Source organism: Tachypleus tridentatus, chromosome 3 (assembly GCF_004210375.1).
Source record: "Tachypleus tridentatus isolate NWPU-2018 chromosome 3, ASM421037v1, whole genome shotgun sequence".
In the NCBI taxonomy this organism is placed as follows: domain Eukaryota; kingdom Metazoa; phylum Arthropoda; class Merostomata; order Xiphosura; family Limulidae; genus Tachypleus; species Tachypleus tridentatus.
The window spans coordinates 72,675,967-72,703,883 of record NC_134827.1 but is presented as its reverse complement, the minus strand read 5'-3'; the positions used below and the strand labels follow the sequence as shown (position 1 = coordinate 72,703,883).

At 36.9% G+C, this 27,917-nt stretch overlaps 1 long non-coding RNA gene across 2 annotated transcripts in view; it reads left to right on the top strand.

Annotated features, from left to right (window-relative positions):
• Positions 1–13,046, top strand: part of LOC143247163 (uncharacterized) — a 40,714-nt gene extending 27,668 nt beyond the window's left edge. The window contains exons 5-6 of one of the 2 annotated variants that reach the window (XR_013026411.1): positions 8,682–8,865; positions 11,402–13,046. This is a non-coding gene — a long non-coding RNA (uncharacterized LOC143247163). Of the gene's footprint in view, positions 1–8,681; positions 9,416–11,401 lie in introns of those variants that run through there. The other variant, XR_013026410.1, reaches the window with a different exon arrangement.
• The last annotated feature ends 14,871 nt before the right edge of the window (positions 13,047–27,917 follow it).

Genomic DNA, 27,917 nt, shown 5'->3' with positions numbered 1-27,917 from the left:
CACACTTTTGAATTATATTTTGTGCATCAAGTATAATAGAAGGGAATTAATATTTAATGAATATTTCAGTTGTGGGATTTTAATGCATTTTAAACGCTGTGAGGTTATATAAAGAACAGATGGCAGAAAGAGCAGTCTATAAATGAAATGTTGAATCTTTTAGTAATGAAAGCAGAAGACTAATAAATAAAACAATATTGGTTAACACATTATATTTAGTCAAGTTCAATAAATAAAATTTGCTGTTTATGTGTTCTTGAAGGGCATTTTACTTTAAAATAATAATAATAAACTGTCAAACATTACAGTTAGAAACTGTATTGAGGCTAATAAGAACCTTGTCTGAAATACATTCAAAGCCAAAGTGGTTTGTTAGGGTTGGATCTTTTAACCACCCCTAACATACCAATTGGCTTTGAATTTCTGTAGACAGGCAGTCTTGGGGTGTCCTCTTCCACCAGGGTCAGTCAGCTGGTCCACTTGGGCTGGGTTCAACCAAGTACCAGTGTTGGATGTCCTCAATAGGTGCTGTAGACATTGTGTCTGATGCTGGTGTTTGGATATAGAGCTAACTAAACCTTGGCATTGCTGAATTGTCCTTGTTCAGCATTTAAGTTTCATGGTTGATAGGGCCAGTGGGCACCAAAATATTTTTTCTTTATTATGTATCACCCAAATAAAAGTAAAATAATAAAAAGACAGACCACAGGTAAATGACCATATCTTGAAGCTTCTGAGCAGCAATCTTCAACCTCTTCAACACCTGTACCTCATTTTCTTATATTGCATTCACTTTCAGACAAACCTTTAGGGCAAATATTTCCCTTTTTCATTCAGAAGGGACTAGAGGAACTTGATGGCTCTCCAAAGTCAATAAGGAAGCTTTGATCTGGTGACATATTGGTGGAAACATCCACATCTCAACACACTAAATTCCTCTTGCATTCAGAGGCAATTGGGGAGAAACCTATTGAGGTTACACCTCATGCTACTTTGAATTCATCACGAGGAGTTATTGTTGAGAGGGATTTGAAGAGCCTCTCAGAGTCAGATATTCTCCCTGTTTTATCCACCCAAGGAGTTTCTGCAGTGAGTCATACATCAATTTGCAAAGATGGAATTATGATGCTGACCTATGTCCTCATTCTCACATTTATGTCACCACGTCTGCCTGCCACCATCAAGGCAGGTTATATTAATTGCAAAGTACAGCCATATGTTCCAAACCCTTTCTGATGTTTCCAGTGTCAGCAGTGCAGTCACTCAAAGATGTCATGTCGTGGTTCCTTGACGTGTGCTCATTGAGGTGGCAAGGACCATGATGCCTACGAGTATGAAATGGACCCTCATTGTATCAGTTTCAATGGCTCTCACCCATCCTACTTTCTTGCCCTAAATGGTTGGAAGAAAAGAGGTGCAGCAATTGAAAACAATTCATAACAATACTTATCCTAAGGGTCGAAAATTGCTGTTCACTACCTCATCTTGGACATATGCTGCTGCACTTCATTCCACCACTACAATGGGAGTGCAAATGGATCTCTCTGTGCCTCCAAAAGAATCATTCTCCAAACAAATGAAAGCTCTTTTGACCTCCATGGTTGAAACCATTGAATCAACTTCAACACCTATCTCTGTCCCTTTATATACCTTCCAATAAACCCCAAGATCTACATCCTTTGGTTCCAGGTACAGGTATTTCCTAAGATACATATTCTTCTCCCACTCCAAGATGCAAAACTATCATTTGTTCATGTCCTCAGTCACTGGAATCCCCTTCCAACAGCAAAGACCTACCCAATTGACCTAGGGCAGGATCCATGAAGGTCGATAGACCTCCCTCAAATAAGGACAGTAAGGAAAAAAGACTTGGTCGTTAACAGAAGGGGTCTCTACCCAACTTGTTTACATATAAATAAAAATAGCCACCCTGATACAGTGGAACTGTCAAGGTTTACATTCTAATCTGGATGACATTAAAACACTGATTGCTTCCTACCATCCTGTATGTCTTTCCTTACAGGAAACATTTCAGAAACCTGCCAATACAGTCATTTTTTGGCAGTATTCTTTGTACAGAAATGTCAGGCTGTATGATGGATGAGTGCATGGAGGGATGGCACTGTTGGTTGATCAGCATGTGCCCACCCTGTCTTTGTCACTTGAAATACCCTTGGAGACAGTAGCAATCTTTGTTTCCTTGGGTTGTACCATCACTATTTGTTCTCTCTACTTGTTGCCTGGAGAGACTTATGATCAATCAGACCTTGATTTAACAGTTGCTGTCTCCCTTATTAATCCACAGAGGATTGATAGGAGGGATCACTCCATAAAGTGTATGACCTTGGATCACAACCTTTCTCTCTTTAATACTGGTGTTTATACTTATAGTCATGCACCTAATCAGTCTTTTACTGCTATTGATCTCTGTCTGCTCCCCTTTGCTATTCTCTTACTTTTCATGGAGGGTTGACAGTAACCCAATGGGCAGTCGTAATTTTCCTGTCATTTTGAGAGAGACTGGTAGTGGTTGATGCCCCCCTACCTGTATGCCCTGATGGAAGCTGGATCAAGCCAAACTGTCCCTCCTTCACTGCTCTCATTGCACTTGAACCAGTCATTGTCTGTAAATCAGCAGTAGATGACTGCATGGCAGCAGTGACTGACTGTGTTATCCAGACAGCTGCTCAATGTATTTCTAAACCTTTGACACATTTTCCATGGTATCCTTGTCCATGGTGGAATCCTGTCTGCCACATGACATGGAAGGCTCAAAAACATGCCTAGAATACCTTTTCTAGGTATCCCTCACTTTTGAACAACATCGCTTTTCAAGGAGCTCATGCACATGCTCAGCAGGTAAGATGTCAAAGCCTGTATGAAACTTGGATTAAATTCACAATCAACATCTCTTCCACAACAGTTCCAAAGTCATATGGGATAAGATTTGGAAGGTCAGTGAGCATTATACTTCTGTCTCCCTTTTGATCTTGCTCTCCAAAGATGTTGCTGATGCCCAGAGGATCGCCAATACTCTTGATGAAAGCTTTTGCCAGGTATCTAGCTTTTCTACTTCATTCTTTACCTTCTTAGCTCATCAAGATGTCTGGCAGTACATTGGTTGGACCTGATGATGTACACTATGACATGCTGTACCATCTTTTTCTTGCTTTTCTTCTGATTGTTCTTAATGAGATCTGGCAGGAGAATGTTTTCCTGATGCATGGTGCCAGGCTATTGACCTACCTTTCTTTAAGCTGGAGAAATATCCCAAGATTCCGTTAAACTATCATCCAATTGGTTTAACGAGCTGTCTCTGTAAGACCTTAGAGAGGATGGGTAATGCTCATCTTGTTTGGTTCTTTGATTCAAACAGCTTCCTCTTGCCCACCAAGTGTGGGTTCTGATAACAGTGCTTTAACATGAACCATTTGATTCAACTTAATGTCAATCAGAGAAGCCTTTCTCAAAGAACATCTTGTGTCAGCATTTTATAAACTTGAAAGGGATTACAATACAATATGGAGGTATGACATTTTTGTGAAACCTCCACTTATGTGGAATGTGTGGCCATTTGCCCATTTTTATTATAAATTTTGTAATGGTCAGGTGATCCAAACTTCGTGTGAGTTTGACTCTCCCATTCTTTCCTCCAGGAACTTGGAGTCCCTCAGGGCTGTGCCTTAAATGTCACACTTTTTAATATAAAGATTAATGCTACCACTGGACAACTTTCTCTTACTGTTGCAAATATGCCCATTATCAACGACTTCCACATCTCATGTCAGGTTTAGTGAGTGACAGCTACAGACTGCCCTAAGTTGCTTACTGAAGTGGACCACAGCAAACAATTTTAACTTTTTTTCAATCTAAAACTTTGTATGCACATTTGCTGCAAACAGTGAAGTTGTTCTTCCCCTAGTCCCTGAGGCAAGGTTCTTGGAGTTTATCTTTGACCATAAGCTGACCTTTATATCATACATCAAGCAGCTATAACTCAAGTGTGCAATTTCACTGAAGATCCTCCATGTACTTTCTTCCACCTCTTGGGGTAGGGATCAATGTTCTATGTGAAAGGTATGTTGCAAAAAACTGGACTATGGGTCTGGTCTGTGGCTCTTCCAGAATCTTGGAACTGAAGATGCTGGACTGCATTCATCATCAGGGGCTTTGGCTCTGCATGGGGTTTCCACACTTCCTCACTCCAGAGTTTGTACACAGTCTCATGAACCTCCTCTACACCTCTACCATTTACAACTGTCTTTACTGTATTCTTCAAAACTTCAATAATTACCATAGCATTCCACCTGGGGTTGTGTTTTCCTTCCTCAGTGGACCATGCATTTTCAGAACAGACAATCTGCCATTGTTCCTTTTGGCCTTTGTATCCAGGTGCAGTTGCATGAATTGCATCTGTCCTTGGATAGCATTGCTGTAGCTACAGATCAGCCCATCTCACCATGGCTTATTACCATTCCCATGTGCAACCTTACTTTGAGCCATCTGAAACAAAACTGATACCTCCAATTGGAAGTAGCATCATTTTATTTGCTGAACATCTTTCGACCCAGCTTTCCATCTCAGTTTATACAAATGGTTCAAAATCAGGTGACTGTGTGGGCTCTGTCATGATTTGTTGAGGTTACACACAATATCCCCTCTACAGATTCTGTGTTCACTGCTGAACTCTACATCATTTCTCTTGCCCTGGATCACATAGAAGCTAAACAGTACTCAAATTGTACTATTTATAATGACTCACTTAGCTCTGTACTGGCCCTGGAACTGCTTAATATTAGTTCTCACTCTTTTCTCACTGATATTCAAAACTGACTGGTCCATTTCTCATTAACATCTACTTATATCCTGTTCTTCTGGAGGCCACTTTGGTATTTGCAGGAATGAGCTCCTTGACACTGCAACTAAGTCTGTCTGCTGTGGCACTGTCACTGCTATGCCTGTTTTATACATAAACTACGGTCCTGTATTCAAGGCTCAGCTCTGTGTTAGTTGGCAGTCAACTTGGGGTGAGCAACATGAAAACAAGGTTATCTAGATAAAAGCTTCTATTGGACTTTGGCTGTCTTGTTTCCATGAGGATCAGAAAGAAAAAGTTGTTGTAACTGGACTACTCATTGGTCACAGTTGTTTTAACTGATCATTTTCTTTTATCTGGGACTGATGCACCAATGTGTTGTCTGTGTAATACTTGGGTCACAATAGTCCACATTTTACTGTCATGCTGTCGTTACAACTCTAAATGACACTATCACCAACGAGTCCAGTGTCAGGGGTACCTTGGGACAAAACATGTCTAAATGGTGTCGACACTGTTCACCTTAAAAATATTTTTAGCTTTTATATGCTTTTGACCTTTTTAACACTATTTACCTTTTTCATTCAAAAATTGGACCTTGTTTTAATATGATTCCTTTTTATGAATTGTAATAATTTTATTTGTTTGTTTTACCAGCTCTTTACCAGCTTTGTGCTATAAAATGCCAACCAACCAACTACTTTATTTTAATAAAAGTTTTAATATCCATACCAGCTGTCTGGAAATACATTTTTACTTCAATTGAGTTTTTCATCATCACAAACCTTGTCTGAGGGTAAAAAATAAACAAAAATTACACTTCCATATCACAAGTTTAACAAAATTGTAAAAGCAAAAAAAGAATAAAAACTTTATGAAGATATGAGTTTGAAAACAGCCTTTCCTTTTTTTATAAACAGTAAATTTGATTTGTTCCTAGATATTATAAACTTAATAGCTGAAACTTAAAGCTTTTATTCTCTTATTCAGAAGGCCTGGTAAGTATTCATAATTGGACCGGAATTTGCAAAATTAACTTCTGTGTTGAGTAATGTAAAGTAATGAAGGGATTTGGAAACTAGAAAAGTATGACTTGTATTAAGGAGAGCATTGCTGTAGCAAGAGGAGTTGATGATGTTTTCAAGTCTATTTCTAGAGTTTGAATGTTTGACTGAAATATAGATGATAAGGGTGAATCAGGACATGCATGTCTATCACAAATAATGATGAAATATCAAATAAATTGGTGAAGATGTGTTTGCCTAAGATTCCAAGCTCTATAATTTCTTGAAATATGAAATAACTGGCACTATTTTGTTATTTAGGATGCAAGGCTCATTAGTTCAGTAGAATATGAATGTGTTTGTTTTAAACTCAATGCCTTTTGACTTGTTAGAATGTAGGCTATTGAAGGTCTTTCTGAGTTCAACATCTATCCTGGGCATACTGTATTTCATCTACTTCACATTGTTACATAGCAAAAAAAAAGAAATAATAAAGAAACATTTATATACATACCATTTTATTGTCATCTTTATAATATTTTCTGATAAACTTGCAAAGTTCTTGGTCCTTGAAACTTTATGGATAACATTGCATAAGAAGTTATTGTAGATTGAAGTTAATTTTCAGAAGTATGTAAAATAGGAAGGACTTTCTAGAGATAGGAAGATAATTGATACAAATCCTTGGTACACAGAAGAGGTAAGAAAGAAATTGGGGAAAATTGCCACTGGTCTACATAAGTCGGTTGCTTAAAATTTATTTTTACTGTATTATAGATGGTGATAGTGTTTTAGTTATAGTTCATGAAACCTAGTCCTATAGTTGTTCTTTGACATAATTATTTCAATATTATAAATACAACAAGGTAAAGTAAGACCATATTTTCTTATGGTTACTTCCTTTTCCCATCTTTCATGCTCTCCAATGGCTCAGTGTTAATATAAGGGCTTGTAATGCTAAGAAATTAATCTAAGGGCTTGTAATGATGAGAAGTAGGGTTTTGATATTTGTGGTGAGTATAACATAAATATCTCTTTTTGTAGCTTTGTCTTGCACCTAGAAACAAAGAAAATTTTCTAACACTGAAAAGGTTTTTCAGTCAAACATCAAATGCTTTTTTTCCATCTGTGTCCAGTATGTATTAAAGTAGAAGTAAATTATCAATAAGAACATTGTATAGCTGTTGCAAGAAACAATGTGAAGAAAGAGTTAAAGAAAAAGAATAGTCTTAAAGGGCATTAAAAACACATGTAAAAAAGTGAAAATGTATTAAATATTTTCACTTAAAGCAGTTACTTCTGACTTATTTAAAGTTCCATCTCATCAGGTGGCTTTCCTTCATTTGTCATTGCCCCTCTTCCTGTGGTCAGTCAAGGAACTTGTAAAGTAAATCACATTTGAAGCTAATTTCCTGCTAAGAAAGCCGATGAAATGTTAAGTTACAGAACACCATCAGCAGAAATACCTTCTGTGTTACAAGCAATCACAGTAACTTTGACATATTCTTGATTTCTAAAAATGGTTCCTTAAGGTATTAGATTTTTATCCTTTTCTATACTGAACGTGTGTTGTTTGGAATTTTAGTACATTAACAGCAGCATGAAAGGTCAAATTTAAGCAGTTTTTGTTATTTTTATGTCATTTATGAATTTGGAAAAAACCTACATGAAGTGAAATGTTTGAGCAATTATTTTACAGGCCAGAATAATATCTTGAAAACCTTTAACTTATAACACTGGAAACTGTGGTGATTTTAAGAGATTGCCCTCTCTAGATTATTCTTGGTTCATTGCATCATGCATATGTAAATCACTTAGAACAAAGGCTAATTGATCTATGCAACAAAAGGCTTTAATGGCAGTTAAAGGTGCATTAGTGCGGCGAATGAAATGTCTAATGAGTTGGTGTTGTAAGTTCAAATAGAATTAAGTGGTCAGTTGAATGAATAATGAAGGTTGTAATAACACCATGCTGTTTCTATCATGGACAGACTGAAGGAATAATAATAGTATAAAAAATGAATGCTATAAAATATGATATGACAGGCTGTATTGTTTAGGATTGAAGAAGCAGTAGGACAAATAATAACAGTTGTAAGTAAACTGGACACTGTGTAGATTTGGGTCATCTTATTATTATGGATGTAGTGTGTACATATGTAACTATAAATAATTTTTTTTAACTTATTTAATTATCTGTGATAAAAAGAAATCTTCTGTGCCATCATTGAATAGTTTATCCCCTGTATAAATTCAATAAATTAGGTGCAATCCCATATTATTATGTACGTAAATTAATTTTTAGGTTATTAAACAATTAGATAAAAGGTATTTTAAAATTCCATAAATAATGAATTGTCTAAATTACAAGTTCAAAAAGAGAACACAACATTTTTGTAAATGAAAAGTAAATATTTACATTTCTGCACATCTGCCCAGAGTTCTACTTTGGTTTTGCTTAGAAGATTCCTGCTAAAAGTGTATCACACTTTGAGAAAATATCTATTTTTTGATTATCAAATGTTTCACTTAATATTTCTGCATTCCTTGTTTGAAATCTGCTGTAATATGCAGACGTATCATGTTTCCTACATTCTGTAGTCAAATGCGCTATTTTGTTCATTTAATCATTATACAAGTTTCATAACAAATATTCAGTAGATATATTTTTATTTATTCTTAATACCTAAGGTCTAGGAGTTTAAGCTAAAATAAATTATAATAATAGATTTAAACCAAGATTAAATGGTGCAGTTCAATTTCTTCTGTAATAAGAAATTTTCAAAGGCTATTTTTTATATTAGATAGTGGCAACACATAATCCAGTGTGTCATTATTTTTGTATTTGTTCTTCTAGGTAGGTAACATCTTGTCTACTGGGAATGGTATTTCACTATTGTATGAAATGTATGGATCGAACAACATGGCATTGAAAAATCCTTTGCTGGTCAATAATGATATTGATCTAGTGTAATATCTGACTGATGCTGTGAGTCATGAGGTGAAGCTGCCACTGAAGAAAGAGAGTTAACCTGTTGAATTCAAGTACACTTTCTTTGTTCAGTTTTCCTTGATTTTCATTATGACTAGTTTGACAGAGATTCAACTTAAAAAAAAGGAAAGTTAATGAACCATTCACTGATTCATTCTATGTATGTATGAATCTTTTTTGTTGGTGGTGTTGTCCCTAAAAAATGTATTCATTGCCCTTCAAAAGCTTCCAACCTCTTTCTTTGCATGCATCTTAAAATTTTGTCAAATTATCTATTTCAAAACATTTCCCTTATTTCTCAGCTGTTATTGTGGGTTTTATTGTCAAGTAATTAGTTTTGTGTGAAAATACAACACTTGTTATGGTATCACATCAAGTTTTTAAATCATTTAGTAATGAAACTCATCTTTTACAACATACACAAAGTTTAACTGCAATTAAATAAAGATAGATTTGAATATCATTACAAAGTAAAGTAAATAGTAGATTTAATTAATTTTTTTTAGTTTCTGTAAATGTTCCTGTGGTTTATGAACTGTGAAAAGTGTAAAAACAAACAGTCTTAGACTGTTTAAGTATCAATAAAGGTATCTTGATGGTTGATTTTATACGTAAAGTATTTTTCTTTTTAATAGCTATGCTGTGGTTTTATTGAGTTGCAATGTTTGTAGACATTATCTTTTTGTTGTTTTCACTAAATAAAATATCCTCAAGTCAATTTACTAAGTTTACTATTTTGTAAGTATGGTAGCCTGTTAGATGACTACAAAATGGTCAAACCTTCATTATATGTTACTTCTGTTTATATAAAGTGCATAAATAAATTAACTAACTGGCTACTTAAACATTTTTAATTGCAATATGTTTAATGAAAAGCATTATCAACATTATAAGTGATATTAAAATGTGCTTATATTAGTTACTTATCAGTTCATTTACAAAAGATTGGTGAAGGATTATGGGATATTTTGAAAACAAATGGTGGAAGATGTGTGGTAGTGATTATGTCATTTAGTTGACATTAGCAGTTAAACATTTGGTTCTTCATTTGTAAACTAGGAAATTTTTAGATTAGTGTTACATGTGAAATGAAGGGTAATTGAAAAATTACCTAAAAAGACAAAAGAGAGCATATGAAAATAATGTTAATGTTTGTTTGTTAAGTTGTCTGGTGACATATCAAGTTTGTGTAATGATGATAAATTGCTTTATTTTTACCTAATGTATCAACAAACTGTTGTTAATTGTATGTTTCAAATGACATTAACTAACATAAACAAACTTAATTGTACAAAGTAACTATGATAACTAACACATTGACAGGTTCTTTCCCTATCTTGAAAAAATCCTATACACTCCAAAACTGTTTTGTGATTTGTGATAAGAAACCCACTCGAAGTAAAAATGTAACACTTTGTTAACATGAAGATGACCTAAGAAGGCCAAAACGTTGTTCTCTACATTATTTTAACAAAAGTTTTAATACTTTTACCAGCAGTCTTTAGAATACATTAAAACTGTTTTGTGTTTGTAATCTACATGTGAATGTATTAGAAGGAAGCGTGATGTTAATTTATAAAACATTCTAAGTAGCTTACTTAACATCACTTATGATCAGTAGCTTCTTCTAGCTGACAAACAGATTACAGGATAAAAAAAAATATCATATGGCACTGCTGCCTTCCTAGAAACAATCCTAATAGAAGAATAAAATGCTGCATAAAGTAATTCATTCAACAAGTCTTCTGGGTGGTCTACTCTTTTTAGGCCCATAGTAATATAATATTTTGGGACAAGTTTTAATCTGTTGATCCATTTCAACTGTTCCACCCTTAAACTAATACTATTAATAAATAATTTTTTAACAATCTTATAGCCAGTCCTTATCATTCATATACCTATCAAGCTTTTTCTTAAATCCACTTAAATTTATTGCCTCAAAAACATCCAAAGACAACCCATTCCAAAGACTGAGCTCTGAGGTATTCCACTTGTGACATTAATCCTGTTTCACTGGACTCCATTTGTAACAATCTTCTGCTTTTTTTTTCATCAAGCCACTCTTCTATCCAGTTAGTTAAATTATATCCCACTTCTATAGGAGGTAATTATCTTTACAAGCCTTTAATGTGGCATCTTGTCAATTGCTTCCTGAAAATCCAGATATACCAAATCTGTAACTTTAACTTCATTTAATTAAGCAGTCACTTTATATATAGATAGCATTACATCTTCTCTTTCGTTGCTGTTTTGCTGGCAAGTTCCTATCTGGAGTTAACAAGTGGGCAGATGCAATACAATCTATATTAGAGCATGAATAGTTCATGTCACCATGTTTGTAAAATAATGTTCCTAGTATTGATAAGAAGTTTGTTTTAAAATGTATTTATGGAATGATGAAGCCAGTGTATTATCCCAATCACTCATTAGTAATGTTAAAATCTTCAGTGGATTACTAGTGTAATGGGTAACAACATAAGGTTTTATCACTGTGGCTATAATATATGGAAGTTTAAGTAGTTTCAACAAACTTGTTTTATTGGGTGTATTTTTCTGTTAATGGTTTAACTTTATTTTTTATATTTATAGACTAATAATGTCTGCTGCACTTTCACCATATGAAAATTTAAAGTGGAAAGTCTTGAAAAATATAGAATTGATTTGTGTGGATGATGGAATTAGAGAAGCTTTCAGACAAGTCTGAATCATGGGAAGCCCAAAAAGAGGTTACAAGTATGAAAGAACTGATACATTTTCTTGAAGATCAAGATATCGTAACAGAGTAGAATGTTGCAGTTTTAGAGAAACTAGTGAAATTTCAAGATAACAGAGTCAATTAACTTAAAAGTCTACAAGAAACTTGAACTTTCTGATACTACTCCCTGGTGTTGTCTGCCATTGTGAAATCAAAATCACACCAATCTAGTTGGATCCTGTTTCAGATTCAGTAAATGATTCTGATGGCTTGTCTTAATAATTGTATTGCATTATTAAAGTGCCAAAGTATAGCTTAAGCTATTATTGTTCTTTATCGTACGTTACTGTAATAGAAACAAAGACAACAACTACTTAGTTAATTGAACTGTTGTGTTGTTTTGTGTCATTGTACATAACTACAACAGGGACAAGAGCTACGGCTACTTAGTTGAACTGTTCTGTATCAGTGTATTTCATTACAACAGGTACAACAGCTACGGCTACTTAGTTGAACTGTTCTGTATCAGTGTATTTCATTACAACAGGTACAACAGCTACGGCTACTTAGTTGAACTGTTCTGTATCAGTGTATTTTATTAAAACAGGGACAACAGCTACGGCTACTTAGTTGAACTGCTCTGTATCAGTGTATTTCATTACAACAGGTACAACAGCTACGGCTACTTAGTTGAACTGTTCTGTATCAGTGTATTTCATTACAACAGGTACAACAGCTACGGCTACTTAGTTGAACTGTTCTGTATCAGTGTATTTCATTACAACAGGTACAACAGCTACGGCTACTTAGTTGAACTGTTCTGTATCAGTGTATTTCATTAAAACAGGGACAACAGCTACGGCTACTTAGTTGAACTGCTCTGTATCAGTGTATTTTATTACAACAGGTACAACAGCTACGGCTACTTAGTTGAACTGTTCTGTATCAGTGTATTTCATTACAACAGGTACAACAGCTACGGCTACTTAGTTGAACTGTTCTGTATCAGTGTATTTCATTAAAACAGGGACAACAGCTACAGCTACTTAGTTATTTGAACTGTTCTGTACATCACTACAATATGGTCAAGAACTAAGGCAGTAGCAATTTAATTTTTTGCTGTTCTCCATTTTTTACATCATTACTACACTATGGTTCATTGTAAAGTGTTCAGTTTATTTGGTTTCCATGTTTTAAGAGACATTTTATCATTCCCTTAAGCATTTTTATTCTCTCCTGTCTTTCAAGAATGTTTCTTGTTGATAATGTTGCTCCTTTCGCAAATAAATTGCTTATTTGTCATTAGAATGTTGCACAAAATCATTCTGTTTGTAAGTGTGTTTTGTTGAGTTCCCTAAGTATTTCTTGGTCTACTGTCATTTGTATCTGAGGTTATTTCTCACCATTGTAATTTCTTTTTGAGAATAAACCTGTCATCTGTTTTATTTCAGCTGTTGTGATATTATATACATGTACCTCTGTCATTTGCTGAGTTGAAGGGTTCTTTCTTTTCTTATAGATTTGGAATTCTTGACTATATCATCCTTTGAAACTAATTTGAAATTTTCTCTGTTTTCTTAACTTGTGTAAAGAGATGATAGTTTGGATTTCCAATGGTCAATACATAGTGACTCTAAACTCTAGCTGTTACACTTTATTCATATCCTTGTAATGTGTGGATATTGAAGTCTGTTCTGGGAATATCAGTTTTACAGATTTTTTTTTAATTTCAACTTTAGCAGAACTTTATGTTGTAAAGGATGCCTTTGAACAAATATTGTGTACAGAATATTCTACTTCACACGTTTTGGATTTGAGAGTGATTTTAGTGTCTTCAGAACCCATAAAACCTCTTGTGGGTTCTCATGGTGATCTAAACCTCAACTCTTTCACAATGTGGATTACATTTTCCTTTTCTGGGACATCCTGCATGTGTGTAAAATAAGAATCTTCTTCATTATAGTAGGAAATTATTGGTGAAGTACAGGGATTAGCAAGTATAATTTGGTAATTATTTCTATTGCTTGGCACTTCATGTTGAGTAGAAATATCTCATCTCATAGTGGGGGCTCTGTCTCCTCTCTAATAGGATCATTTTCTGGATATTGAACATAAATATGTTAAAACTTTGTTACTTGACACATGTGATTTAGAAATGTTTACTGCTCTCATCTACTCCATTTGCACTGATAATTTCACATGCCCCCAGATTAGGAGAAAAAAAACACTGTTTTTTGGGAGCAGGACATCTCTGCCTATTTGTAGTTGCAGGTAAATAATGTGTAATTGTTTTTTTAGTTTTCCCTGGTTTTATTCACTTGTACTTAAACCATGCACGTTGCTCATTGATTTTTCTCTGGGTTTCTCCATCTGTAATTAAACCATTGCATTTTGATAACTCAATTTGTTTTGATTCTTTTTTACTCGATTAATGTGTACTAGTAACTGAATTAGTCCTTTTTGTTTTTATAATGCTGTACTGATTCATTTTATAGTGTTATCTTGGGAGTATTCATCTGGTATCTGTAATGCAAGGTACAAATGTTTAACTTGTTTATTAAAATACATTTTTACCTCCATTTACACAAAACGGTCTTGATCTTCTATCTTTCCTCTAAGCACTGACAAAAATGTTCATGCTTGTGCAACAGTCTATACACTCCATCAATTTTGTACCATTTTTGAATTTTTATATATTATGATAACTCTCTACCAATAATACTGTGTCACCAATATTGTCCAAGCTAGCTCCTGTGCTATTTCCACTCATTCCTCATTTTCTCTGTCACTGTATTGCTTAGATGTGGGTTGTTAGATGGCTACTGACTATGTATGTGCTTCTTTGTCCTTTCAGAGTATTGGTTTCAGTAATTTGTTTTTTTTTTGCATATTTTTTTTTTACTGAACTATAAGAATTTTCGGTATGAATTTGCAATCAATTTATTGCCCACAGAAATTCCCTTTGCATTAAAAAATGTTACTGGTAAGGCTTCCCAGGAATCAGTTTCGTCTTAATCTGCAGAGGAGATGTAGGCCTTAGCTTGCAGCTGGCTAGATTATTTTTTGCTGGTAATTTATTCTTCTCTTCAATATGACAATATTTCTAAGGAAGAATACAATGAATGAAAAGAAATTGGAACTATCTTTTTTTAAAAAAAAAAACCCTCGGTGTGGATTCCTGTACGTGGTGAGGGGACCTCCCAGGGAAGGTTCTGTTCTATCTGGTTACCTTCTCTGGGATCTAAACATCCACCCACGTGTTTCCCGTGCGTGGCGACCCGTGAAGGGGAGGAGAGGATCCTGGTGGTTGAGGGTTCCAACCCTAACACACCACTTTGGCCTCGAATTCCTGCAGACGAGCGGCCTTTGGGTGGCCCCCTTTGGGTCAATCGGCTGGTCCACTTGAGCTAGAGTCAACCAAGTACCAGTGTTGGAAGTTCTCAACGGGTGTTGTGGACATTGGGGCTGATGCTGGTGTTTGGGTATAGTGCTCACGAAACCCTGGCGTTGCTGCATTATCCTTGCGTGACTTTGTAGTGCGTCCCCTTGTAGGGCTCCATGGTGGGTGGGGTCAGTGGGTACCGAAATTTTTCCTTTTTCCTATGGATCCTCTAAAAAATTTAAATAAAATTGTAAAAAAACAGTCAATGGGTAAGCGACCACGTCTTGAATACTCAGAACAGCAATCTTCAACATCAGTAACACACGTACCTCATTTTCTTATATTACATTCTCTTTCGGAAAAACCTTTAGGGCAAATGTCCCCTTTTTTTATTCAAAAGGGACTAGAGGGACTTGCTGGCTCTCCAAAGTCAGTAAAGAAACTTCGATCTGGTGACATATTGGTTGAAACATCCACATCCCAACACAGTGAACTCCTCTTGAATTCAAAGGCAATTGGGATATACCTATTGAGGTTACACCCCATGCTACCTTGAATTCTTCACGAGGAGTTATTGTTGAAAGGGATTTGAAGAACGTTCCCGAGTCAGAGATTCTCGCTGGTCTCTCCACTCAAGGAGTTTCTGCAGTGAGGCGCATCTCCACTCGCAAAGATGGAGTTACACTGCCAACAAATACCCTCGTTTTAATATTTTCCGCACCACGTGCACCTGCCACCATCAAGGCAGGTTATCTCATTTGCAGGGTTGGGCCATACATACCAAACCCTCTTCGATGTTTCCAATGTCAGAGATTCGGCCATTCAAAGACATCTTGTCGTGGTTCCCTGACATGTGCTCGTTGTGGGGGCAAGGACCACGATGCCTATGACTGTGACATGAACCCACATTGCGTAAACTGCAATGGTTCTCACCCCTCTTACTTTCATTCTTGCCCAAAATGGTTGGAGGAAAAAAGAGGTGCAGCTTTTGAAAACGACACATAACATTAGTTATCCTGAGGCTCGGAAATTGCTGTCCACAACTCCATCTCGGACATATGCTACTGCACTTCATTCCACAACTACAGTGGAGTGCAGACAGATCTCTCTGTGCCTCCAAAAGAATCGTTTTCAAAACAAATGAAAAGCCTTTTGACCTCCGTGGTTAAAAGGTTGATGAATCGACTTCCACACCTATCTCTGTTCCTCCCATACCTTCCAATAAACCTCAAGATCCACGTCCTACAGTTTCAAATACAGGCATTTCTTCTGATACATCTTTTTCTCCCACCACAAGAGACAAAACAATTATTCGTTCGCGTCCTCAGTCACTGGATTCCCCTTCCAATAACAAAAACCTGCCCACCCGACACAGAGGAGGATCCATGGAGGTTGATAGACCTCCTCCGACTAAAGACAGTAAAGAAAAAAGACGTGGTCGTAAACCGAAGGGTTCTCCAGCCACTTCACCTACCCGTTCTTAAAAATGGCCACCTTGATACAATGGAACTGTCGAGGTTTACGTTCTAATCTGGATGATATCAAAACGCTGATTGCTTCCTACCATCCTGTTTGTCTTTCTTTACAAGAAACATTTCTCAAAATTGCTGATACTATCTCCATTCGGCAGTTTTCTCTGTACAGAAATGACAGGTTGTGTGATGGTCGAGTACATGGAGGGGTGACACTGTTGGTTGATCAACACGTGCCCACCCTCTCTTTGTCACTCAACACACCCTTGGAGGCTGTAGCCATCCGTGTTTTTTTGGGTCATACCATCACTGTTTGTTCTCTGGACAAATGATCAATCAGATCTTGATGCTCTCGTTGAACAGTTGCCATCTCCATTTCTAATCGTAGGGGATTTTAATGGACATCATCCCCTCTGGGGAAGTGTTATTATTGATGGGAGGGGCCGATCTGTAGAGCGGATGCTCTCTGATCACAATCTTTCTCTTTTCAATACTGGTTCTTCCACTTACTTTCATGCACCTAGTCAGTCCTTTACCGCTATTGATCTCTCAGTTTGCTCCCCCTTCATTATTCTCCCATTTTTCATGGAGGGTTGACAGTAATCCACTAGGCAGTGATCATTTTCCGATCCTTTTGAGAGAGACTGGCCGTGGTCGATGCCACCCTACCCGCGTGCCCCGGTGGAAGCTGGATCAGGCAGACTGGTCCACTTTCACTGCTCTCGCAGAACTTGATCCTGCCATCATAAATCAGCCATCAATAGACGACTGTGTAGCAGCGGTAACTGACTGTATTACACATGCAGCTGCTCAGTGTATTCCTAAAGCCTCGACACGTTTTCCACGATATCGTCGTCCGTGGTGGAAAACAGAAAGTTTCAAAGTAAGACTTGAAACACTAGAAAAAGAAAGTTTGACGGGAAGACTTGAAACACTAGAAAACAGAAAGTTTGACGGGAAGACTTGAAACACTAGAAAACAGAAAGTTTGACGGGAAGACTTGAAACACTAGAAAACAGAAAGTTTGACTGGAAGACTTGAAACACTAGAAAACAGAAAGTTTGACGGGAAGACTTGAAACACTAGAAAACAGAATGTTTGAAAGTAAGACTTGAGACACTAGAAAACAGAAAGTTTGACGGGAAGACTTGAAACACTAGAAAGCAGAAAGTTTGAAAGTAAGACTTGAAACACTAGAAAACAGAAAGTTTGACGGGAAGACTTGAAACACTAGAAAACAGAAAGTTTGAAAGTAAGACTTGAAACACTTAGTGCTTGCCACTTAGCACGGAAGGCTAAAAAACAGGCCTGGGATACTTTTCGTAGATATCCCACACTTTCAAACCGGGTTGCTTTCCAACGGGCCCGTGCACATGCTAGGTGGGTAAGACGTCACAGCCAGAAGAAATCTTGGATTAAGTTTACAACCAGTATATCTTCTACCACCAGTTCCAAGATCATATGGGACAGGATTCGAAAGGTTAATGGACACTACAATTCTATCCCCCTCTCGATCTTACTCTCTGATGGTCAGGAGGTGACTGATATTCGGAACATCGCTAACACTCTAGGTGAAAGCTTTTGCCGGGTATCTAGCACTTCTGCTTGTTCCTCCACCTTCCTGGCCATCAAGACTCGGGCAGAGCGATCACCTCTTTCCTTTCGAACTGACTGTTTCTTTGACTATAATTGTCCCTTTACCCTGGTGGAAATAAAAATGGCCCTTCATCGGTCTGCCAGTACGTCAGTTGGACCTGATGATATTCATTATGACATGCTGCACCATCTATCTCCTGCTTCTCTTGATGTCCTTCTGATTGTTTTCAACCGGATCTGGCAGGAGAATGTTTTTACTGATGCCTGGCGCCAGGCTATTATTTTACCTTTCTCTAAGCCAGGGAAAGATCCCAAGATTCCTTCAAACTACCGTCCAATTGCTTTGATGAGCTGTCTCTGTAAGACATTAGAAAGGATGGTTAATGCTCGTCTTGTTTGGTTCCTTGAATCAAACAACCTCCACTCGCCGACCCAGTGTGGGTTCCGTCGACAGCACTTTACCACAGACCACCTAATTCGTCTTGAAACATCTATCAGAGAAGCCTTTCTCAACCGCCAACATCTTGTATCAATATTCTTTGACATAGAGAAGGCTTACGACACAACATGGAGGTATGGCGTTTTGCGAGACCTTCATACATATGGGTTACGTGGCCATCTACCCATGTTTATTAAAAAAATTTTAATGGACAGGAGATTCCAAGTTCGTGTGGGTTCGACACTTTCCCGTTCTTTTGTACAGGAACTTGGAGTCCTTCAAGGCTGTGTATTGAGTGTTACACTCTTCAGTATAAAGATAAATGCCATCACTGAACAACTCCCTCTCACCGTTGCGAATGGGCTGTATGTCGACGACTTTCACATCTCATGTCAGTCGTCAAACATGAGATATATTGAGCGGCAACTACAAACCGCCCTCAATTGTGTACGGAAGTGGACTCTGGCGAACGGCTTTAATTTCTCTCTCTCCAAAACTGTATGCATGCACTTTTGCCGTCGACGGGGTATTCACCCTGATCCTGAACTTCATATCGGTGAAGTTTTGCTGCAAGTGGTCCCGGAGACCAAGTTCTTGGGGCTTATCTTTGATCGTAAACTGACCTTTATACCACACTTAAAGCAGCTTCGGGTCAAATGCACAAGAGCACTGAACATCTTCCGTGTTCTCTCTTCTACCAGTTGGGGGGCAGATCGCTGTTCAATGTTAAAGGTATATCGTGCTCTTATTAGATCGAAACTCGATTATGGATCAATGGTCTATGGCTCTGCTAGACCCTCGGCCTTAAAGATGCTGGACCCCTTTAATCACCAAGGACTTCGACTCTGCACTGGGGCTTCCCGTACCTCTCCAGTTCAAAGTATATACATTGAATCTCATGAACCATCTCTACACCTTCGCCGTTTGCAACTATCTTTACAATATACTTCGAAACTTCATTCCTTACCAAAGCATCCCACCTGGAAATGTGTTTTCCTTCCTCGGTGGGCAGTACTTTTTCAGAACAGACGATCTGTCATTGCTCCGTTTGGCCTTCGCATCCGGGCGCAATTGGATGAATTGGGTCTGTCCTTGGATAACATTGCAGATTCCACAGGTTGGCCCATCCCACCATGGCTTATTACAGCCCCCAAATGTGACCTTTCTTTCAGTCACCTAAAAAATGCAGATACTCCAGATTGGAAGTACCGTCTTTTATTCAATGAATATCTTTCAAACAATCATTCAGTTCCCATTTATACAGATGGTTCCAAATCAGGTAATTCAGTGGGCTCTGCTATGGTTTGCTATGGGTCAGTAGTTGCGCGCAAAATCCCTTCTACAGCTTCTGTGTTCACTGCTGAACTGTATGCCATATCTCTTACCCTGGATCATATTGCAGCTGAGCAGTACTCCAACTGCACTATTTATACTGATTCGCTTAGTTCTATACTTGCATTGGAATCGCTACACGTTAGCTCAGATCCTATTCTGGCTGATATTCGAAACCGACTGGCCCATTTCTCATTAGCAGCTACTTCAATACAGTTTTTCTGGATACCAGGCCATGTTAGTATTCGCGGGAACGAGCTTGCAGACATGGCAGTTAAATATGTCTGCTTCAGCACCATCACTCTTATGCCTATTCCGTACATGGACTATGGTGTTGTCTTCAAGGCTCGTCTCCGTGCCAGCTGGCAGTCCACTTGGAGTGAGCAACGTGACAACAAACCTTTTCAAATCAAGCCCAAAATTGGACTTTGGCCATCTAGCTTCCATAAAGTTCGGAAGGAGGAAGTTATTCTAACTAGACTGTGCTTTGGTCACAGTTTTTTTAACTCATCATTTTCTTTCATCTGGAACTGATGCACCAATGTGTAGTTTGTGTAACACTCAAATCACTATCAGCCACGTTTTACTTTCTTGCCATCGTTACAATTCTCAACGACGGCAATATTTTAAACATTTTTTTCCCAGGGTCAGTCTGTAACATTGGACAGAGTTATTGGTGATGGTGACTCTGTCCACCTTGATAATGTTTTTAATTTTTTAATGGCCATTAATCTTTTTAATCTCATTTAAGTGTTGCATATTTATTCATTACATCTTTCTAATTGTGGTTCCTTTTTTACAGTTTTAATCTCTCTCTTTCAATTTGACATTGGACAATGGCCAGAACATTAAATAACTCGACACCAGGACTGGAAAGGCCAACTTCAGGTGACTAACGCTACTGTTTGAACTATCCGTTTGAACTGCTCGTTAGTCGTCCTGGCGAGTTGTTATTATACTTTTGCTGCATATCATTTCACACTTTTACTACTTAACTTTTTAGTACTGGTCATATTGACTCATAACCCGGAACCAGGACTGGAAAGACTAACTTCAGGTGACTGACGGTGGTTTTTTATACTTACCTGTTAGTCTTCCTGGCGGGTTATGATCATTACCATTCTGCTACAGGTAGTTCTTTACAACTTTGTTGACTGGATGTCAACATTGGTTTTTACGCCATTTTCTGTTTTAATTGCCGTTTTGCTTTTATCTTCAATTACTTTTACAAATTTTACTCCATTTACTTGACTTTTATCTTTTTACTGGACATTTGGCTATTCATTATTACGATTTTGTGGAGTGTCTTTTAAAACTTTTATTCTTTTACATTTTGATAATAGCTGCTATGACACATAACCCGGAACCAGGACTGGAAAGACCAACTTCAGGTGATTGACGGTGGTTCTTGAACTTACCTGTTAGTCTTCCTGGCGGGTTATGATCATTACCTTTTTGCTGGAGTAAATACCTTACAACTTCTTATACTCTGCCTTCTATCTTAACATTGTAGACTAGGTGTCAACATTGGTTTTATTCTTTTTTGTTTTACCTTCATTTCCATTTATGTCTATTACTACATTTATTTATTTATTTATTATTTTTTTACATTTTTACTGAATGTCTGGCGCAGATAGCCTCGCTGCTTTGTGCCATAAAACACTAAATCAATCAATCAATCAATTTTTCCAGCATCTATTTATTTTGGTCTGTCACATTCTACTCCTCTTCAAATATTTTCACCTTCCATAATCTGCCATGTCATTCACTTTGGTAGAGAACTGTTCTACTCCTTTCTTTCTAATGGTTACAGTTCTTCCTGGAGGTCTGTATTATGCTTAGACATACACACATTACACCTGGTTGTTGTACCTGTGTTAGGTGTGACATTGTGCAGTGTTGTCCTTACTTATTCATGGGAAAATTAATTATTTCCTGTTATTAGTGCTTTGAGTTTGGTATGTTAGATATTCATGTGTCTTTTATCTAAAAGTAATTTAGATGAATAGTCAATTATATATCGATAATTACATTATTTCAGGTAAATTTATTTTGCACGCTCATTAATATTACATACTTTGAGGACTCGGCAAAGTTTGTGGGTTTGTTAGTTTATTATAAATAACTACTTCATTAACTACATCTGTTTAGATAGTTCACAAGTTACATGTCATTAGTATTACTAACATCTAGTTTATTGTTCTATGTCAGTGGTTCCCAACCTTTTTTATGTCCTGCACCCCTAAAAAATTTTAATATGTTCTTGCACCCCTCACAGTAATTATTTATTTTAGAATAAAGCTGAAGGTGGCCAAAACAAATTTTTATAATTAGTTTTTAATGATATATAAACAAAAACAAAACATTTGGAAAAGAAAAAATATTACAACAAACTTAAAGTTGCATAAACCCTACATGGCCTACAAAAAATATATTTTCATCCATGTATGAAATGAAATTTCTTTGAATTTGAAATGTTCAAATGTTCATAAGCCAATTTAAATTTAATGACTCTCTTGTTCCTGTTTATTTCTTACAAGTTTTTCAAAGTGTGGCACTTTGTTGCTGATAGCAATCTGCAAGTCTCCCTGTGCATCCAAGCGATTTCTAGATTTTTGTCTTGATTGACAAAAGGGCACTAAATCCAAACTCACATAAGTATGTCATCGCGAATAGGATGAGCACATTTAGTGCTTTTTCACAAAGTTTTGGAAACATTTACATTGCCGAACACCAATATTGTTCCAAAGTTTTGCTTTCAAACTGCATTTCAAGAACTCTATTTCTGCTCAATTCAATAAGATCTTCCTTCAGTTCTTCATCATCCGACATATTATCCAAATTGAAGGAGTATGGATCTCGCACTCCCTGGAATGCTATCTCGCACCCCCGAGGGGTGCGAGCACCCCTGGTTGGGAACCACTGTTCTATGTAAATAGCTTATTTTTTTGTCATTGCTACGTGTTTCATCATCGTAATTTTTGTCAGTGTGGGATTTAGTTATGTGTCTTTTGTTGTATAGGTAAATTTTGAGAAATTGTAAGTTAGATGTTGACTATTAATGTGTTTTCTAGGTCAATTTAGTTGATTTGCTTGTTCATTATCATTGCATACTTTGTGGACTAGATAAATTTAGATGATTTGCCAGTTTAATATTTATAAGTATTTTAACTAGGTGTGTTTGGGTAGTTTGTACATTACAGTTCATTACTACTAGTAATGTATAATTCATTGGTTTATTTGACAGTTTTTGTTTTGTGATTGTTATCTCTGTGCCCTACCATCCTAATTTTTGTCAGTGTAGGACTTGAATTTACTCTTTCTATATTATATCACTGCTGTGTTTGTTTCTTTCCTGTTTATAAATCTGAGGCTTTTCTATGTTTGTAATACTAAAAACCTCATTTGTGCTTCTTTCCCTCAGTGCCCACATTATTATTAGTTATTTATTGCTTTTAATCAAGTGTTCTGGTTCAGAACTGTACCATTTAGACTAACCTCAGTTCTTTCAAGTATTTTCTTGGGGTTATTAACTCTTGTCCAACATCTTTACTCTTTGCATTCTTTCTATGGATGACTAGCTTCTGCTTGCTTCTTCTTGTTCAGTCAAGAGACCACACTCATCTGCTTCTTTAGCCTGTGATGGTTTTTTGAGCTTCTTCCCACTTCCTTTGTCTAATATTGAGAATAGTGGATGGTACATTCCAACATCTCCACAGTGGTTACTTATATCACAGAGCAAGGAGGTAACCATTTTAAGTCCCTTTGCTTTCAGGTCCTGGATCTCCTTTCTAGGCTAACAATCACCACATTATGCTTTCAGCTTGCTAAATTTCTAGCTACTGTAATTTTGTTATGGACTGGTTATCTCTTACCAACAAGATTCTTCTCACAGAATGGTCCCTTGATCCACAGATCTTTAGGTGGATGTGTTCTCAATTGGGACAACATTTATGTCATCACCACCCATTGGAGCATTAAACTTCCTTCCCTTTAACTTCCAATTCCACACCTGGCAAATACAGAGGTGGTTGCATTTTGTTTAGATTGGAGGGGATTTTCATATCTATGCTGACCCTCCTATTAAACTACTTTCCATAGTATTATCCATATTCCAAACCACTGTGTTTTAGCCCACTGGTGGCTAATTATTGGATGGTGAAACCATTGTTTCCACTATTTTGACCTTGTGCAGTTGCTGTCTATATTTCTTTCAACCTCTGTTAGCTATTCATTCTTGGTCTTTGTCAGGTTCGTTGTCTCAGCCCAGGGACTGACTCTATGTGTGGTATCTTTTGTGATTCAGTAAACATTCTTTTCTGTCCAGTTACCACAGATAATGGTATACCTTCTGCCTTTGGTCTCTTCGATGTGACTTCAGTCCTTTCAAACCTTCCATTCCTCATTTGTATCTATTCTTCACCTGGTTGTTTGGCAAAAGATTGTCCATTTTGACCATGTCTAGCTATCAAGTGGCCATCAACTTTCTCCAGGTGTCATCTGGTTTTGTCTTACTCTGTCATTTCTTGCCTTTTTCACTCCTTTCAAGTCATGCTTCCTTCATGTTTCTATGATTTGACTGATTGGAATTTCAGTGTGGTCCTTTATGTATTTTCAGTGTGGTCCTTCATATACTTTAGCTATCTTCCCTTTGAACCTTTGTTTTCATGTTCCATCTGCCATCTCTTCCTCAAGACCTGTTTTCTTTTTTTCCTTGATTGCAGATGTCATAGTTGTAGATCAGATATTTATATCTTTTACTGTTACCTGCTTTCTTTACATTTACTCTTATGTCATCCTGTATCCCAACTGGTCCTTCCTGCCTTCCTCAGACCTATGCTGCCTCTTGAGGCTGTTTGGCTTTCACATCAGTTTTCTTACTATTCCATTCCCACCTGTACTTCCATTTCAGTTTTAATAGGCTTCTTTTTTGTTCACTCCTGATAGTATTACATGGCATATCTTGTCTCCTTTTGGGCTTTATGTTCTTGAATTTTTGTTATCTGAAACCCTTCCATTTCTCTGTCATGCTAACTGGTTGGATGGTCAACTCGTTAGGTTGACATATTCAGACTTATCCTTTGAGAGTCATTGTCTTCACAGTGTCTCTTCTCAACCGTCACATTATAACGCCTCCACAGTTGAAAGGGCAAGCATATGTCGTGCGATAGGGATTCGAAGCCGCGACCTTCAGATTACGAGCCGAACGCTGCAACCCACCTGGCCATGCCGGACATATACCAGTATTAATCAAGTGTTCACCATACCTGTACTAATCAATTGTTTTTAATAGTATCTACCATACAAGTATCCATAAATTATTATTAATAATGTTTACCATACAAGTATCTATAAATTGTATTAAATAGTGTTTACCATACCTGTTGTAATAAATGTTTGTCCTTTCTTCGTCATGCAGTATTTGCATTAAGGATCTATAAGCGTACAACTGGCCCGGCACGGGCAGGTGGGTTAAGGCGTTCAAATCCCAGTCACACCAAACATGCTCGCTTTTTCTGCCGTGGGGCGTTATAATGTTACGGTCAATCCCACTATTTGTTGGTAAAAGAGTAGCTCAAGAGTTGGCGGTGGGTGGTGATGACTAGTGCAGATAACCCTCGAGTAGCTTACCGCGAAATTAAAAAAAACAAACAAACAAAAGCATACAAATAGCTTATGTGATTACACATTATAATCCATTACACAACCGCGATAACATTGCTATGGATCCACTAAAACTAACATATGACATAGATTTTACAATCTTATCATTGGTTTGCCAGTATTGAGTCATCTACTAAATCACATTTTAGGAACTGGAATATTTGTTTCACATTCCTCACTGTGTCTGAACTTTAGTCAGAAAACGATGATGGTATTGATAACCTTGGCCACCGTAAACCATCTGTAGTATAATGGAATATCTAGTAAAAATGCTAACTTTTCATTTGGTAGCATATTAGAACAAATTTTGTACCACTGCTATTTTAACATAACCTTGGGATTTTCCTTTCCTACCCACAATATGACCAAGAATTTCCAATTCTGTGTACACGGCCACATGTTTTTCTGGTTTCAGTGTTTATCCACTAGGGTGTCACATTCGGTTCTCGGCCACACAGTCGAAAGCGCAAACGAACACTAAGATGTCACCAACACAGATCAGGCACTTTTCGCATTGCAGCCCCTTCAGTACAAGCTCCATTAGCCTCTCAAATGTGGTAGAAGTATCACACAGGCCGAATGGCACGACCTGAGATTTATGCAAAACATTACATATACTGAAAATGTTAGTGTGGCTCAATTTCTCAGTAATCATGTGCCATATCTCGTGTATCGAACCATCAATATCTTTCGGACATATCAAAACTTTCATTTGTTCATGATAGAAGAAAGAATAATGCCAGCTATTTGTTTAAAATTAATGAAAATCTGATTACACTTTTCCTGTCGATCATTACGAAGCACTCTCTCACTACTGTATGATCCTGTTCACTTCCTGCATCTCGGGGTAAGTTACATCCCTAATACTACAAGGAAGCATGTGTGGAAGTTGTTTAACTATCTTTGTAATACCTGTATTTATTTCATGTTGTGTGACTGTTGGACAGATGCAACCTAAGCATTACCGACAGCCAGGCTGCTTTCATCTTTGTCATTATTCCACTAAAAAGGTCAAGAACTGATCATCCATAATTCCAGAACAGTACCGGGACTTTATTAGATAACTTCCCAAGCTAATGTTGAGTTCGATATTTTTGTAATATACACTCTCGCAGTCCGATATTCCCAGGCCTGGTCCAGTTGGCATCATACAACTGTCCTATTAAACATAAGTTCACCATTTGCATAGCAAAGTTAACTAATACATCCCTCTTATGGATATCAATGCTAGGACTGATGCCGATGTTGTCTACCTTCCTTCTGTGAACAATGCTTCTTTGATATGGTCAGAAATTCAGTGTTCCATTAATTTCTAGTTGAATTCCATTCAGCAAAACAAATTTTGTGTCGATTGGTGATTTTGCGTAAGTAACCAAAAACGAACCACATATTCACTAACCTCACTTCTTTAACCCTGTTATTTTTCCTTATACAAGTCAAACTATTAAAGACGACCATAAAGTAATGACACAGAGTTCCTTACTTCTGCTGCTGCCTAGTATAAGTGCATCTTGTACTGAAATGTTTGACAAGTAATCAGAAAGTTGTATACCATCAAAAAATCTTTCAATCTGCATAAATGAAAAACATCCACTCACAATCAAATAAAACATTAGGTATCCTAATAGTAGCTTTTGGTTTGATACTTGTCATTGTTTGTGATTCTCCCATAGTGTGAGTAATTTTATTTGATTCATTCGAGATGTTCTTAAACAGCACTAGCATATTAATGAAAATAAAAGGTATCTTTAAACAAGTTTCAGAGCTATTAGTAACACCTCACTTCATACTTCGAGATTTTAGCTTCACAATCAAATTATTTCATTAATTCAAATGTTGCTTACCAATGATCGATTAGTTTTTGTTAAAGTACATTCATGAATGATTTTGTGTAATGTTTTATACGCTTTCGTTATAACACACACATATACATACAGTTCCGCACTACACATGTACTAGTACTCATAGACTGCAAGAAGTATTTACTTGAACTAAACGTTAATATTTACCGTACTCCGACATATTGCAATTTGTGAGTAGTAGAACTCATAATGCTTTACAAGAATTATAAAATAAATGATTACCAGCAGAATTCAACTTTAACTATGAATTTTAAGGAATTTCTCTAGATCTTACATGATCACATTTTCAGACGTTGGGTCTCTTTCACAGAATAACCTAAAGCTTCTTCCAATGGACTCTGTGTTAAAACTAAGATGATATATCTTGACAATGAGGATGTAAAGTAAGGTGTCGATGCAAGAGCCTCTACATTCAGACAAGTGTTAACTTTCTGTCTTAGAAAAACTAGAAATGACGAATTACTTATGATAGCACACCTATTAGTTGTATACACTCTCGCAGTCCGATATTCCCAGGCCTGGTGCAGTTGGCATCATACAACTGTCCTATTAAACATAAGTTCACCATTTGCATAGCAAAGTTAACTAATACATCCCAATGTACTCAGTATATCTGAGCCCAGATATCTTTTATTGACAAAGAAATATAACTTTTGGACATTG